The sequence below is a fragment of the Spinacia oleracea genome, chromosome 5, assembly GCF_020520425.1.
Source record: "Spinacia oleracea cultivar Varoflay chromosome 5, BTI_SOV_V1, whole genome shotgun sequence".
Taxonomy (NCBI): domain Eukaryota; kingdom Viridiplantae; phylum Streptophyta; class Magnoliopsida; order Caryophyllales; family Amaranthaceae; genus Spinacia; species Spinacia oleracea.
Window position 1 is genome coordinate 102325546 of NC_079491.1, and position 15425 is coordinate 102340970.

A 15425-nucleotide genomic window follows, 5' to 3' on the forward strand; every position below is an offset into this window, starting at 1 on the left:
CCACATGTTCTTAAAATGATTGGACTCTTTGAGAACATGAGAGCTCTAGATTCTGACGTCTCAAATGAAATGGCTATTGACATCATTCTCCATTCGCTTCATAATGGCTATGATCAGTTCAAGTTGAATTACAACATGAACAGCATGGAGAAATCTCTTACTGAGCTTCACAGTATGCTGAAAACCGCTGAAAAGACGCTCAAGCAAGAGAATAAGCATGATATGCTTATGGTGCGTAAGGGCAAGAACTTCAAGAAATCAGGCAAGAACAAGGGCAAGAAGGGTAAGGGCAAGGCTTCGCCCTCATCCAAGTCCAATGGCGCCGGTTCTGGTAAACAGAAAAGGGCGACTCGTTCTCCTGCCGACTCTGAATGCTTCTACTGCAAGAAGAAGGGGCATTGGAAGAGGGATTGCTTGAAGAAGAAGGAAGATGAGAAGAACGGGAACGTTGCTTCTACTTCAGGTATGTATGTTATACATTGTAATCTAGCTAATTCTACTTCTTGGGTATTAGATACTGGTTGTGGCTCACACTTATATTCCAATCCATAGGGACTAAGGAGAAGTAGAAAGCTTAACAAAGGCGAGATGGATCTACGCGTGGGAAATGGAGCACGGATTGCTGCATTAGTCGTAGGATCTTATTTTATTTCTTTGCTTAGTGGGTTTGTTTTGGAACTAGAAAACTGTTACTATGTTCCTAGTATCACCAGAAACATCATTTCCGTTTCAAGTTTGGATTCTAAAGGTTTTAGTTTTCAATTTAAAGACAATAGTTGTTCTTTTGCTTTGAATGGAATGTTTTATGGTTCAGCACAACAAGAAAACGGTCTTTACGTGCTAGATACGAGCAAACACATTTATAACATAAATACCAAAAAGGCTAAAACTGGTGATTTGAATCTCACATTTCTGTGGCATTGTCGATTAGGCCATATAAACATAAAGCGCATGGAATTACTTCAACGGAAAGGAATTCTAGAATCATTCGACTTAGAGAAGAGTGATCAATGCGAATCTTGTTTACTTGGCAAAATGACAAAGCAACCTTTCTCAAAGGTGGGAGAAAGAGCAAGCGAACTACTAGGGCTAATACATACGGACGTATGTGGACCTATGAGTATGAAAGCTAGAGATGAGTTCAGCTATTTCATAACGTTTACGGACGACTTCATTAGATATGGCTATATTTACTTAATGAAGCACAAGCCTGAATCGTTTGAGAAATTCCGAGAATTTCAAAATGAAGTAGAGAATCAACATGGCAAGAAAATCAAAGCTCTAAGATCGGATCGAGGAGGTGAATATCTTAGCCACGAGTTTGATGACCATCTAAAAGAATGCGGTATTCTTTTTGAATTGACTGCTCCGGGGACACCTCAATGGAATGGAGTGTCGGAACGGAGAAACAAGACCTTACTCGATATGGTCAGGTCAATGATGGGTCAGGCCGAACTTCCTTTACAGTTCTGGGGACCTGCGTTGCAAACTGCAGCACTCACACTGAATCGTGCTCCGTCAAAAGCTGTTGAAAAGACTCCATACGAATTATGGACTGGGAAACTTCCAAAGTTGTCTTTTGTGAAGATTTGAGGTTGCGAAGCATATGTCCAGCGATTAATTTCAGACAAGCTACAACCTAAATCTGACAAATGTTTCTTCGTTGGGTATCCAAAAGAAACTATGGGGTATTACTTCTACAACAAGTAAGACAACAAGGTATTCGTTGCTCGTGACGGTGTCTTTTTGGAAAGAAATCATATTTCCAAATTGACAAGTGGGAGAATAACAGACCTCGAAGAGATTCGAGACGAACAACGAACTCAGAACTCTTTAGAAGCAGTTGAAGTTGATGAACCTCCAAGGTCTTTAGAAGAGCCAGTGGGAGTAGTTCCTCAAAACATTGTTGCCCCTCGTAGGTCAAATAGAACTATTTTCCAAGCGGACAGATGGACAGGCGTCCTCTTGACTGAAAACTTAGACGTTCTCATATTGGATAGTGATGAACCTTTGACTTACAAGCAAGCTATGACAAGCCCAAGCTCCATTAAATGGTTAGAGGCCATGCAATCTGAAATAGTCTCCATGTCTGAAAATCAAGTCTGGGATTTGGTTGATTTGCCGGATGGGTTCACACCTATCGGATGCAAATGGGTCTTCAAATTGAAGAAAGACAAAGATGGAATTGTATACATATACAAGGCTAGATTGGTAGCAAAAGGTTACAGGCAAGTTCACGGCATTGACTACGATGAAACCTTTTCTCCAGTCGCGATGCTTAAGTCTATTCGGATAATCCTTGCGATTGCCGCTTTTCATGACTATGAAATATGGCAAATGGATGTCAAAACTGCCTTCTTGAACGGTGTTCTTGAAGAGACTGTGTTCATGACACAGCCGGAGGGTTTGGTCGATCAAAAGAACCAAGGAAAGGTATGCAAGCTTAAGAAGTCCATCTACGGACTAAAGCAGGCATCAAGGAGTTGGAATAAACGATTTGATGAAGCAGTCAATAAGTTTGGCTTCATCAAGAATCAGGACGAATCTTGTGTATACAAGAAGGTCAGTGGGAGTAAAATTGCATTCCTAGTCTTGTATGTTGACGACATACTGCTTATTGGAAACGACATTCCAATGTTGGAGTCTGTAAAAACTTGGCTCGGGAAGTGTTTCTCAATGAAGGACTTAGGAGAGGCACAATACATATTGGGGATCAAGATCTATAGGGATAGATCTAAAAGGATGATTGGACTAAGCCAAAGCACTTACATTGACAAAGTGCTAGCTAGGTTCAATATGATGGAAGCCAAGAGAGGCCATCTACCCATGTCACATGGCGTATATCTAAGCAAGAATCAGTGTCCTAAAACATCTGATGAGCGTAGAAAGATGAGTGGAATTCCATACGCTTCGGCTATTGGATCCATCATGTATGCTATGATTTGTACAAGGCCGGATGTTTCGTTCGCACTCAGTGCAACGAGCAGGTAATAGTCAGAACCAGGTGAGGCGCATTGGACTGCTGCCAAGAACATCCTAAAGTACCTGAAAAGAACTAAGGATCAGTTTCTGGTTTATGGTAGTACAGATGAGTTGATTGTTAAAGGCTATACGGACGCAAGCTTTCAAACCGACATAGATGATTTCTGATCACAGTCTGGGTTTGTGTTCTGCCTCAACGGCAGAGTAGTAAGCTGGAAAAGTGCTAAGCAAAGCACTATTGCGGATTCTACAACTGAAGCCGAGTACATTGCTGCCTCAGAAGCAGCAAAGGAAGCTGTTTGGATTCGGAAGTTCATCGAAGAACTTAGTGTTGTCCCCTCCATTAAAGGACCAGTGGCTTTGTATTGTGACAATAGCGGAGCCATTGACCAGGCAAAGGAGCCTAGGAGCCACCAGAAGTCCAAGCACGTACTGCGGCGATTTCATATACTTCGAGAGATCGTTGAAAGAAAGGAAATCGAGATTTGCAAGGTTGGAACTGACGACGACGTCGCGGATCCATTGACTAAACCGTTGCCACAAGTGAAACGCAACGCACATGTAGCAACCATGGGAATCAAGCATGTTGGAGAATGGCTTTCATTTTCTAAGTATTATTTTAGAAGTTCTGTTAGATCTATGTTTAAAACAATTGGTTTAACCATTTGATATTTATGAAATTTATTATTTCATATTCATTTAATTGTGGTTTAGAATGAAACGATAAGTCCATGTGATTCAAATCATTCAAATGGGATGTCAAGATGGATTCTTTGGCAAAGAAACACCCATAAGTGAACTTGAATATTGAAGTCACAAAGGATCCCTAATCCAGGTCATTGAAAGGTGGACGACCAATGACTAATGAAGATTAGATTGCAAGTAGATTACTTAGTTCTGTTTCTTGAACTAGAGTGACTGGATGTCAGAATCTTTTGCATAGATACTTATTGGATCTTGTATCGGATTGACCATGAGAACGCTTTAAGAGATTAAAGTCATGTCATAGGTAGTTCTCATTAATGGTGATTAGAAACCGTTCCTCAGAACATGAGCGATTATGTCTGCTCGTTTGAGAATTAGTTCGCTTTGATACTAGCTAAACGTCGCACCGTAAAAGGAGGCTATAAAAGCAGTTATTGGGCGTACTATGAATCAAAGTGAGTGTTCATAGATTACAAGAATGGATTGTCCTCCTATCTTTGATAGGATATGGTGTTGTTGTGTAACAAGGCCTCTCGGAGAGTTAGATACTGTAAAATTCATGGTCGTGCTCAGAATGGTTAGGCTTAACCTTCTGCAAAAGTTTGACAGTTGAACTCTGTAATCCGAGAAACACTTCTGGACCTAATAAGGATGGCTTGGATCTTACCTTATGTTCAGTAAGTAACACTAAGCGACAAAGGAATGTGGATGCACACTTGTCTGAATGACAAGTGGGAGATTGAAGGAAATATGTCCTTCACCCAAGGTGCATTAAGTCTAATACCAAGGTTCAGATTAATTGCGAACAATTAATTCAGTGAGATCAAGTGATCGGAACAGCTAGCTGAAGTAATGCTTCCGATCAGTGAGTTCTAATGGATATTGAACTCACAACTTACTCTTGACTGAACCTACAAGGTCACACCAATGACACGTAACAGATCACCGGATTAAATGAATTGGAAATTCATTTAATAGCTTTTCGGGATTTAAGTTGGAAACGCATTATACGATACAACCTTGCATCGGAATCGTATATCGTATCACGAATATTCGTAAGCTAGGCGAAACGAATAATTCGTATCGTACGACGGTGATTCGTCGTATACGAAACGATAAATAATATATCGGAAATATATTAAACGCGGATACGAGGAGCGGCCCACGAGCCGAGTGCACGAAGCACTCAAGGCCCATGGGCGCGCGCGCTAGGCAAGCAAGCAAGGCGACACAACAGTGCTGGCCCATGGCCGAGCAGCTGTGTGCGCGCGCGGGCCAAGACCACGACACAGCAGCAGCAGCGCGGCCCACGGCCCAGCTCGCTGTGCGTGTCCGTGTGATGTTGCGCGGGCTTGCTAGCCGGCCTTGCCTTATGGCTTGGTCGGTTAGTAAGGTTATGTAAATAACCTTATGACCTAATTTCCAACTACTGCTATCACAATTCAGATTACACACAACCCTAGGAGAAAACAGAGAACCCTAATTCTCTCTGTGCCTCCATAGTGTGTTCATCCCAAAAGGCAAATCTTTTGATCGATTGTCTAAGCTACGAAAATCAAGACGGATCTGATCGTGTCGGTGAACCAAGTAGAGGAACGACAAGTGGAGTTCTTTGTTCGTTTTCATTGACGGATTATTGTGGAAAACACGTTTCGAATGTAAGTTTGCTTAATCTGTGCTTTATACATGTTTCCTGGCTTTGGGGATTGTTCCGCACATGTTATTATGTTTAACTGTATTCCCCTACAAATAGAATAGCAACTTTCCATCTGGCTAATCAAGGGGATCAACCTTATGTCACCGAACTCACCATTGTTATTCGACAGCATATAATGATTCAACAAGCAAAATACAAGGGCTCGAATATTCAATTTCTGTTTGGTCATATTCTTACTAGGCCTAAAGTGATGTTTTACAAGTTTTGCCAAATTAACCTCATCACCTACAACAATTTCAGCAAGCATGTTAGCATCTAGTCCTAGGAAAGCCCCTATGGTTGTTTTACCCTCTTCAATAGTGCCAGGAGTGGCAGGGGTAGCATTAGTAGGATAACCAAGGATCGCAGCGAATTCATCTGGCAAAGGACATATTTCGTTGCCCCAAAAGACAAAAACATGATGATCGGAATCCCAAAAGCTTAGGGTTGCATGCAGAAAATTATAGTCAATATTAGTTTGTTGTAAGCCTAAAAGTGCCTCTAAGTGGTATTCTTTTAACAAAGCCTTTTCTGTAGGAGTAAGGGCCCGTAGCCAACGCCTAACAGCCCGTTGGAGTGAGAAAGTAGGAATCGACATGACGAAAGCAAGGAGTAACTAAAACACAGCAAAGAAAGAAGGAAATTGAGAGTGATGGAAAATAGGGACGTATCTAGCCCCTATGTATAGCTGAACCCATCAAGTGGCATCCTGATCCCATTCGGAAACGCGTTAAGAAATCTGAAAGTCAAAATTCGCCAGGAAAGGACTTTCAGCGCCCGAAGCTGGGTGCCGAAATAATTAACGCCCAGCCTTGGGCGCCGAAAATGCAGCCCAAGGCCCAGATTTCACAAAACGCGGAACAGGAAAAGACTTAAAACCGTGTTGCTAGACGCGAGGCCCTATTGCAATTAAGATCAAGCTCAAAAGCACCTTTAAGCTCCCAAATAGCAAAAATGAACGGTAAAACTTGGTCGAAACTTAGACTTGTCTCAACGAACATATATGTACACTTTTCAAAACAAATATGAAATATCAAGGTCATTCTTCGAAACATCAAAAAATATTCTTATGTCGTTGGTTTCTCAAATAAAAAATGTTTGTCTGTCAAAAGATTAATCCGGGCCAAGCTAAACCGGATGATATTAAACCTTGTCGCCCGAAGACAGAAGACGCACCCCACGACTTCGCCAAAAAAGCACACCACTGTGAAAGGTCGCTCGCACATACGAGCACGACCCCAAACATGATTAAAAGACGTTATGAAATATGCAAAAAATGACCAATCAAGCCCGAGTGCTTGGGGGCTCGCGAAAAGTATACTCCAACAAAGACTGCGCAATCAAAATCACATTCCCGGACTACGCTATACGCCGTCCCATGTTTGGATGATCTCAAAAGAACAGGTTCGACCTCAGAAAAGGGTCGTCATTGACACTTGTACATGGTCCTCTGATCAAAGACCAAGTAGTGGCAAAAATTGAGCCGTAAAGACTAGCTCAAAACCACGAAAGCAGACGGTCGCAAGACAAAGGTCCGTCTAAACCCGTTGTCAACCCACGTTCAGGTCACAACTAAATTCGAGCGTCCCTCGAAAGAATTCTCTCTTGCAAGAATGAACAAAAGAAATTCTCAAAAAAGAAATCACGATGAAAAAATAGGAAACTTGCCCATCTCAGTTGGCAAGATCACGTCACGAACCACGCGAGTTCCAAAACGAAAACCGAATTCAGGGACGTCCACCCTCAGCGGACAGGGTTCGCCCACCCTCAGCGGGCGGGGTCTGCGTCACTAGCCGCGCAGATCCTCAGTTTTCCAAAAATAAAATTTTCAAAATTCAAAATGAAACAGGCTCGCCATCTTCAGCTGGCGGGGTCTACGGCGCAAACCACGTAGGTCCTTATTTTCAAAAAATGAACACAAAACAAATTTCAAAATAGATTCGTCCACTTCTATCGGACGGAGTGTCCACCCTTAGCGGATAGGTTCGCCATCTTTAGCCGGCGGGGTCTACGTCACAAACCGCGTAGGTCCTTATTTTTAAATTTCAAAAATAGATTCGTCCACTTCTATCGGACGGGGTGTCCACCCTTAGCGGACAGGCTCGCCATCTTTAGCCGGCGGGGTCTGCGTCACTTACCGCGCAGGTCCTTAGTCGCTGCAGCGATAACTTTTTCTGGTTTTCCGTTTTTCCAAAAAAGAACGATGTGAGTAGCTTTCCCTTTTTCCAAAGATTAGTTTTCCGTTTTTTCCAAAAAAGAACGATGTGCTGGATTTTCCTTCGTTTTACGTCCCATAAAAACAAGGGGGTTTTCTCGTTTAGCTATCCCTGAAAATGAGAATCTTTAAAAACATTTTTACCTCGTGATTGGGCTTGGCAAGGCCCAATTACACTTTATAGCTTTGATTTCGAAAACATCTGTAGCTACTCCCAATGACAAAGTGAGGAAGTTTCTATATTATCCGTTGACAAATCCCAATGACACGTGAGGGATATGTCGACACTTCAAGTGATGACCCTTAAGTCAAATGTTATCACTCGGGGGCTTGTGAGACCCTCGCCAAAACAGGTAACCATGGCTTGTGCGACGCACTCCGTTTTATATACTTTGACCATCGTCTTACTCCAAGACTCAGTGAAAGTGGGGGCTAACTGTAGACACCTACTTTTGTCCCCATTCCCGAAAGGGGAGGTTCGATGATGAAAGCATAAATCTCCACTTGACAACGCATCTCCTATAAAATAACGAATCTCGATCAGCCCTTTTCATTTCACCCGAAACCTGCTATTTATAGAAACCTGCTATTTATGGAAACCTGCTAAAAATAGTAACTGTCGTAATGGGTAGTTGTTAAAAGTGGCAAGTCATAAAAGATAGAAACCTGTCAGAATTAGGTGTTGCACGCCAACATAAATCCTAAATGAGATAGAAATTCCGAGAGAATCCTATTCCTAATATGATTCGAAAATAAGAGTCACGTATTAATTAAAATCCTAACGAGCCTAGAGTTCGTAACGGGCCCAGACGCATTCCGTCACAAGGTTAATACGCACTAAAAGACTCAGTTAAATCTCAAACACTCTGGATTTTAGGAATCCGAATCTGACTAAGAAAACAGCCCAGACCCTATTTTTAACGCCTGGTTCTGTGCGCCGAAATCTTCGGCGCCCAGGCCTGGGCGATGAAATTACCTGGGACGTATTCTTTCCTAATTCCTCGTGGATTAGAGTTCTACAATTCTATCTTTCCACGAACTCTTTTCTATAAATAGGGCCTTAAGTTCGACGTGATAGGGGACACCAACACACAATTATTATTCTGAGTATTTACTCTAAACCCCTAAGCCTAAGCCTCACGCTGCAAAACTGATCACGCGTTCTGTCGCAATCGATCCATAAATCGAACAGAACGTATCCTGTCCCATAATTTGAGATTCGTTAAATAAAAGGAGAGATAGCAAAGTCCAAGTGGTTAGTTTTCTGAGAGCCGTGACGCACCTCTCAAGGGTGCGTCGTAATGTGTCCCTTTTCTATGATTTAATTGCTTTCCTCGCCCTTTTATGAACTGTTAAACTAACTAAATCTGATTGTTCGATCACGCCTAATAAATATGATATTTTTGGGAAATTGGATTATCATCCTAGGTCCCTTAAAACAATCTAAATCAAATAATCGCGTTCGATCTAGTACTATATGTTGCATATTGTTAAAATCAACTCAGATTAGTTTAATAGTTAACACATGTCCCTTCAATTATTTATGCTGAGCTAGTAAGGATATCCTGCCTCTGGAGTTATCGAAGAGCGAGTACTCCTCTCAGTAGTTACAGTCCCCCGAACCCTCAATCTCTACCTTGCGGGTGTATGTTGAGAGATCTCCACACCAGGGATCACAAGGGAACCTACGGCCGTCGTGGTCAAACATAATTGCACTCCCTTTATGTCACGATAACCGGTTTTGTCAGTTTTTCTCATTGTCGTTAAAAACTGAATGGCGACTCCTATATTACTAGTCAATTGGGTGTAAACTCACAGGAAATCCAATTACACTTGATTTAACAAAAAGAAACGTCACACCCACGAGGGACAAGGTCACGCATTAGCCTCGTGCTTTTTCGACCCTCTCACAACAACGTCAAAGTAAGCAGTTCTCAAATAAGTAATCTCAAATCACTCAGGTATTGAGGATTAGTGTCTAATAAGTTTAATGAAATTTACTTATGACAGATTTTCATCTCTTACAGTAAAGTTTCATAGGTATGTCCGATACTAGTTTTCCCAAAGTAAGTATCTATGCAAATGATTGCGACATTGCCATGTCCACATAGTTCAAGAAACAGAACTACTAGTCATCTTGCATTCTAGTCGCCTAACGTTTTCTATGCGTCCATCTTTATAGAAAACTCCGACCAGGGAACATTTTCAACTTTTTACATTCAAGTTCACTTGATAGACATTTCTTGGTCACAGGACTGGTCCTGACACTCTATCTTGAATATTTCGTCAAATTGAAGGAAGGGACTCATCATTTAATAAACCACAATTTAAATGGAAAAATGAATTTCTATTCATTAATGTGAATGGTTACCCAATAATGTTTTACAAAGTATTAAACTCTAAAACTTTAAAACATTAAATAAGGACATCAAAGCCATTCTCCAACATGCTTGATTCCCATAGCTGCAGTGTGCGAGTTGTGCTTCGCCTGCGGCAGAGGTTTAGTTAATGGATCTGAGATGTTGTCATCAGTTCCAATCTTGCTTATCTCGACTTTTTTTCTTCCAACGAACTCTCGTACAAGGTGAAATCTACGAAGTACATGCTTGACTCTCTGGTGGTGTCTAGGCTCCTTTTCCTGTGCAATAGCTCCATTATTATCAAAATACAGAGCTATTGGTCCTTTAAAGGAGGGGACTACACCAAGTTCACCTATGAACTTCCTTAGCCATATAGCTTCCTTTGCTGCTTCATGTGTAGCAATGTACTCCGCCTCAGTTGTAGAATCCGCAATGGTGCTTTGCTTAGCACTTTTCCAGCTTACTGCAGCTTCGTTGAGGCAGAAGACAAACCCAGACTGTGATCTAAAATCATCTTTGTCGGTTTGGAAACTTGCGTCTGTATAGCCTTGAACAATTAATTCATCATCTCCACCATAGAGCAGGAAATCATCTTTGTGCCTTTTCAGGTACTTCAGAATGTTCTTGGCAGCAGTCTAATGTGCCTCTCCTGGGTCTGACTGGTATCCGCTCGTAGCACTGAGTGCGTACGCAACATCCGGGTGTGTACATATCATAGCATACATTATTGAACCAATCAATGATGCATATGGAATCCCACTCTTTCGTGTACGCTCATCTAGTGTTTTTGGGCACTGAGTCTTGCTTAGAGTCATTCCATGAGACATGGGTAGGTAGCCTCGCTTGGAGTCTGCCATATTGAACCTTTCAACCACCTTATTGATATAAGTGCTTTGACTGAGTCCAATCATCTTCTTAGATCTATCTCTGTAAATCTTGATGCCCAGTATGTACTGTCCTTATCCAAGATCCTTCATCGAAAAACATTTCCCAAGCCAAATCTTGACAGAGTTCAACATAGGAATGTCATTTCCGATAAGTAATATGTCGTCGACATATAATACTAGAAAAGCAATTTTGCTGCCACTGACCTTCTTGTAATATGTCGTCACTGACTGCTTCATCAAAACGTATATTCCATCTCCTTGATGCTTGCTTCAATCCGTAGATTGATTTCTTAAGCTTGCATACCTTTTTAGCATTCTTTGGATCCTCAAAACCCTCAAGCTGTGTCATAAACACAGTTTCTGTTAAAACTCCATTTATGAAAGCGGTTTTGAGATCCATCTGCCATATTTCGTAATCGTAATATGCAGCGATTGCTAACATTATCCGAATAGACTTTAGCATTGCAACTGGTGAAAAGGTTTCATCGTAATCCACACCGTGGACTTGCCTGTAACCTTTTGCAACCAATATAGCTTTGAAAACTACAAGTTTCCCATCCTTGTCCTTTTTCAGTTTGAAAACCCATTTGCTTCCTATGGCTTGGTAGCCATCTGGCAAATCGACCAAATCCCAAACTTGGTTTTCTGACATGGATTCTAATTCAGATTGCATGGCTTGTTGCCATTGCTTGGAGCTAATGCTCGTCATAGCTTGTTTGTAAGTCGCAGGTTCATCACTTTCAAGTAATAGAACTTTATATCTCTCGTTCATCAAAATACCTAAGTACCTTTCCAGTTGAGATCTATATCTTTGCGATCTACGCGGGGTTACATTTCTAGGTGGTCCTTGATTCTCACCAGATACTTCTAAAGATCTCTAAGTTTCATCTTGAATGTCATCTTGAGCATTCTATAGAGTTTGTTGTTCGACTCGAATTTCTTTGAGGTCTAATTTTCTCCCACTTGTCATTTTGGAAATGTGATCTATTTCCAAAAAGATACCATCTCGAGCAAAAAATTAAACACCTTGTTCTCAGATGTATTGTAGAAGTAATACCCCTTTGTTTCCTTTGGATAGCCCACAAGGATACATTTGTCAGATTTTGGATGAATTTTGTCTAAAATTAATCGTTTGACGTATACTTCACATCCCGAAATCTTAAGAAAAGACACTTTTGGAGGCTTTCGAACCATAACTCATATTGAGTCTTTTCAACAGCTTTAGACGGGGCTCTATTTATAGTGAGTGCATCTGTATTTAGTGCATGTCCCCAAAATTCTATTGGAAGTTCGGCCTGACCCATCATTGACCTAACCATGTCTAGCAAGGTTGTATTTTCCTTTCCGACACACCGTTCCATAGAGGTGTTCCAGGAGGAGTCAATTCTGATAGAATTCCACATTCTTTCAGATGGTCATCAAATTCATAGCTAAGATATTCACCGCCTCTGTCAGACCGTAGTGCCTTAATCTTCTTGCCTAATTGATTCTCTACTTCACTCTGAAATTCCTTGAATTTGTCAAAGGATTCAGACTTATGCTTCATTAGGTAGACATAACCATATCTACTGAAGTCATCATTGAAAGTGGTAAAGTAGCTGAAACCACCTCTAGCATTTGTACTCAATTGTCCACATACATCTGTATGGATTAAACCCAATAGTTCAGTTGCTCTTTCTCCAACTTTAGAGAAAGGTTTCTTTGTCATTTTGCCAAGTAAACATGATTCGCACTTACCATAATCCTCTAAGTCAAATGGTTCTAGAATTCCTTCCTTTTGAAGTCTTTCTACGCGTTTCAAGTTAATATGGCCTAATTGACAATGCCACAGATAGGTGAGATCTGAATCATCCTTTTTAGCCTTTTTGGTATTTATGTTGTAAACTTGTTTGTCGTGATCTAATAAATAAAGTCCATTGACTAATCTAGCAGATCCATAAAACATCTCTTTTAAATAAAACAAACAACTATTGTCTTTTATTAAAAAGGAAAATCCGTTAGCATTTAAGCAAGAAACAGAAATGATGTTTTTAGTAAGACTTGGAATATGGAAACAGTCCTCCAGTTCCAAAACTAGCCCAGAGGGCAACGACAAATAATAAGTTCCTACAGCTAATGCAGCAATCCATGCTCCATTCCCCACTCGTAGGTGATAGGGTGTTTTTCCGTCGTTGAATAGAAATTCACCTCACCAAACAAAATTTATAAAACACCTAACTAACCGGATATATGGACTATAGCGGCAAGTATAGGGATCGTCCCATAGGAATGGATATGTTTGACTATTCAATCTATGCGTTCACAAGCTAGTTCGAATCAAATTTGAGTTTGAGTTTTAATCTAAAAACACGAAAAGCTAACAAATAAAGACATTCTAGAGGATTCGGGAATCGGCTATGGAAATCGAATCAAAGAAATAACAAGGTCAAGACATTCATGAATATGCAACGACATAGGAAATAGGGGAATGAAACCAAATGTCGTGCTCACCACCTCTCGGATGGAGCATGCGAAGCAACCTAGCCTATGGAAGAGCTTTCGCCTAATCCTAAACTAGATAAGCTTGCATATAACAAGAACAATCAATCACTTGCACAAATTAGGCTCACAATGTCTTGCCAAACCTAATCATACATTCCAATCTAATCCAATCAACTAGAATTCGCGACTACTACTCAATTAGTCATGGATGTCCTATCACTAAATCACATTTAATCACAACATCAATCATGAATTTCCCCTAAAATTCCCCAAATTCAATCCCAAGGCTTCAACCCTAACCTCTAGACTAAACTACTCAATTAGCATGATTAACATCAACATTAAACTAACATTAATACTAATCATGAAACTAATTGAATTAATGAAGCTAATTGAAACAACAAAAATCAGAAAATTCAAACCACAAAAATTGGGGGAAAATCAAGAAAATTCAAAGCATGAAACTAATTCTAGAATTCAAGCATGAAATTAAAGCATAAACAAAATTAATGAAGCAATTAAAGAATTAAAGAACAAATCAAAAAGAAAAGTAGAATTATACCTTGAATTGAAGAATTTTCATCAAACTTGACGAACAAAATGAAGAACAAAGCTCAAAAGAAATAGAAAAGAAATCTGAAAATTTGATGATTAAATTGAATTTAGAATCAAGAATTTGAGGCTAAGAATCCTTAATCCTAATCTCTAATCTAATCCCTAAACTAATTCTAGAGAGAGAATTCTAAGCTAAGCCTAAAAGCTGAAAATTAGAAAATTACGTAATGAAAGCCTGCTACGATTTTCGTTTATATAGAAGCAGCCCCGCGCTCCTGTTCGGTCGCACAAAGGGGGCTGTGTGGTCGCACAAAGTTTGTGCTTGTCGAACAAGGAATATCATTCGGTCGCACGCCATTTTCAAGACATTCTATCCAGCCACTCGCCCGCACAGGCTAGGCCATTCGATCGCACACAACCTGTTCGATCGCACACATATGCCTGTTCGACCGCACAAGCTGCTGCGAGGTTACTGCGCCCACATTTGCTATTCGGTTGCGCTATTGCTGTTCTGCGGGGTTTTGTGCTGCGTGTTCTTTGCTGCACTGCTTTGCTGCCTTGCTGTGGTTGTGTAGAGCTGCTGTCAATGCTCTCAAAGTGAGCACAAAGCTGCTGCAAAGGCACAAATACAACAGCTCTAAACTGCTGCAGTGGCTGTTGTTGTTCGTGTGTGTGTCCACTGCAGTGGCTGCCATTGCTTGCTCTTGTATGCACTACAAATTCTGTTGCAATGGCCTGTTGTTGAGACAATGCAAGGCTCGTGGAAGCAACTAAATGCTTGCCTAGCTGCACACACACACAAGAGCAAAGTGCCGTAAAACATTAGTAAATCGTCAAGCATGTTATTTAAAAATCGAAAACATTATTATTGATTCGTTTATCGTTTTTTGCAAATCGTGAAGCATATAACTCGTCGACAAGTATAATGACACAATATAAACACGTTAATACTGAAAACGAACCTTACGCAACGAGAATGCCCGCAAAAGGCATATTTAGAGCAAAAATGATTAAAATATGCGCAAGAAGAGAAAATGTAACGATTAATGCAAAAATGCGATAAACGAACTAAAAACCATAAAACTAAGCAAAAATAATAATAAAATGCTAATAAAACGAACTAAAATCCTAAGCTAAGAGCGACATAAATGTCGCTCATCAAACTCCCCCAAGCTAACCCTTTGCTTGTCCTCAAGCAAAGCTAGAATGAGAAACGGGGAGGAGAATGAGCTTATTATTTAAAAATCAAAATTACGAAAATAAGATCTACAAGAATGCACACTAACTCACTTTCATAGGAATCACGGTTGCATTTAAGCGCATGCAACAAGCTCTTTGAACCCCACAATCGCTCATGAGGGCAAGTGGGATCTCGCAAGGGTTTCCAAAGAGAAACACCCATAACTCTTCAAAAAATTGAATCAAGGCAAGACCTAAAAATGAAAAACAAACCAAGAAGAAGGAAAGAAAGGAAAAGAAAAGAAAAGGAAGAAAAAGAAAAAGAAAAACGAAACTACAAAACTCAAGATAAGGAGCTTTATTAT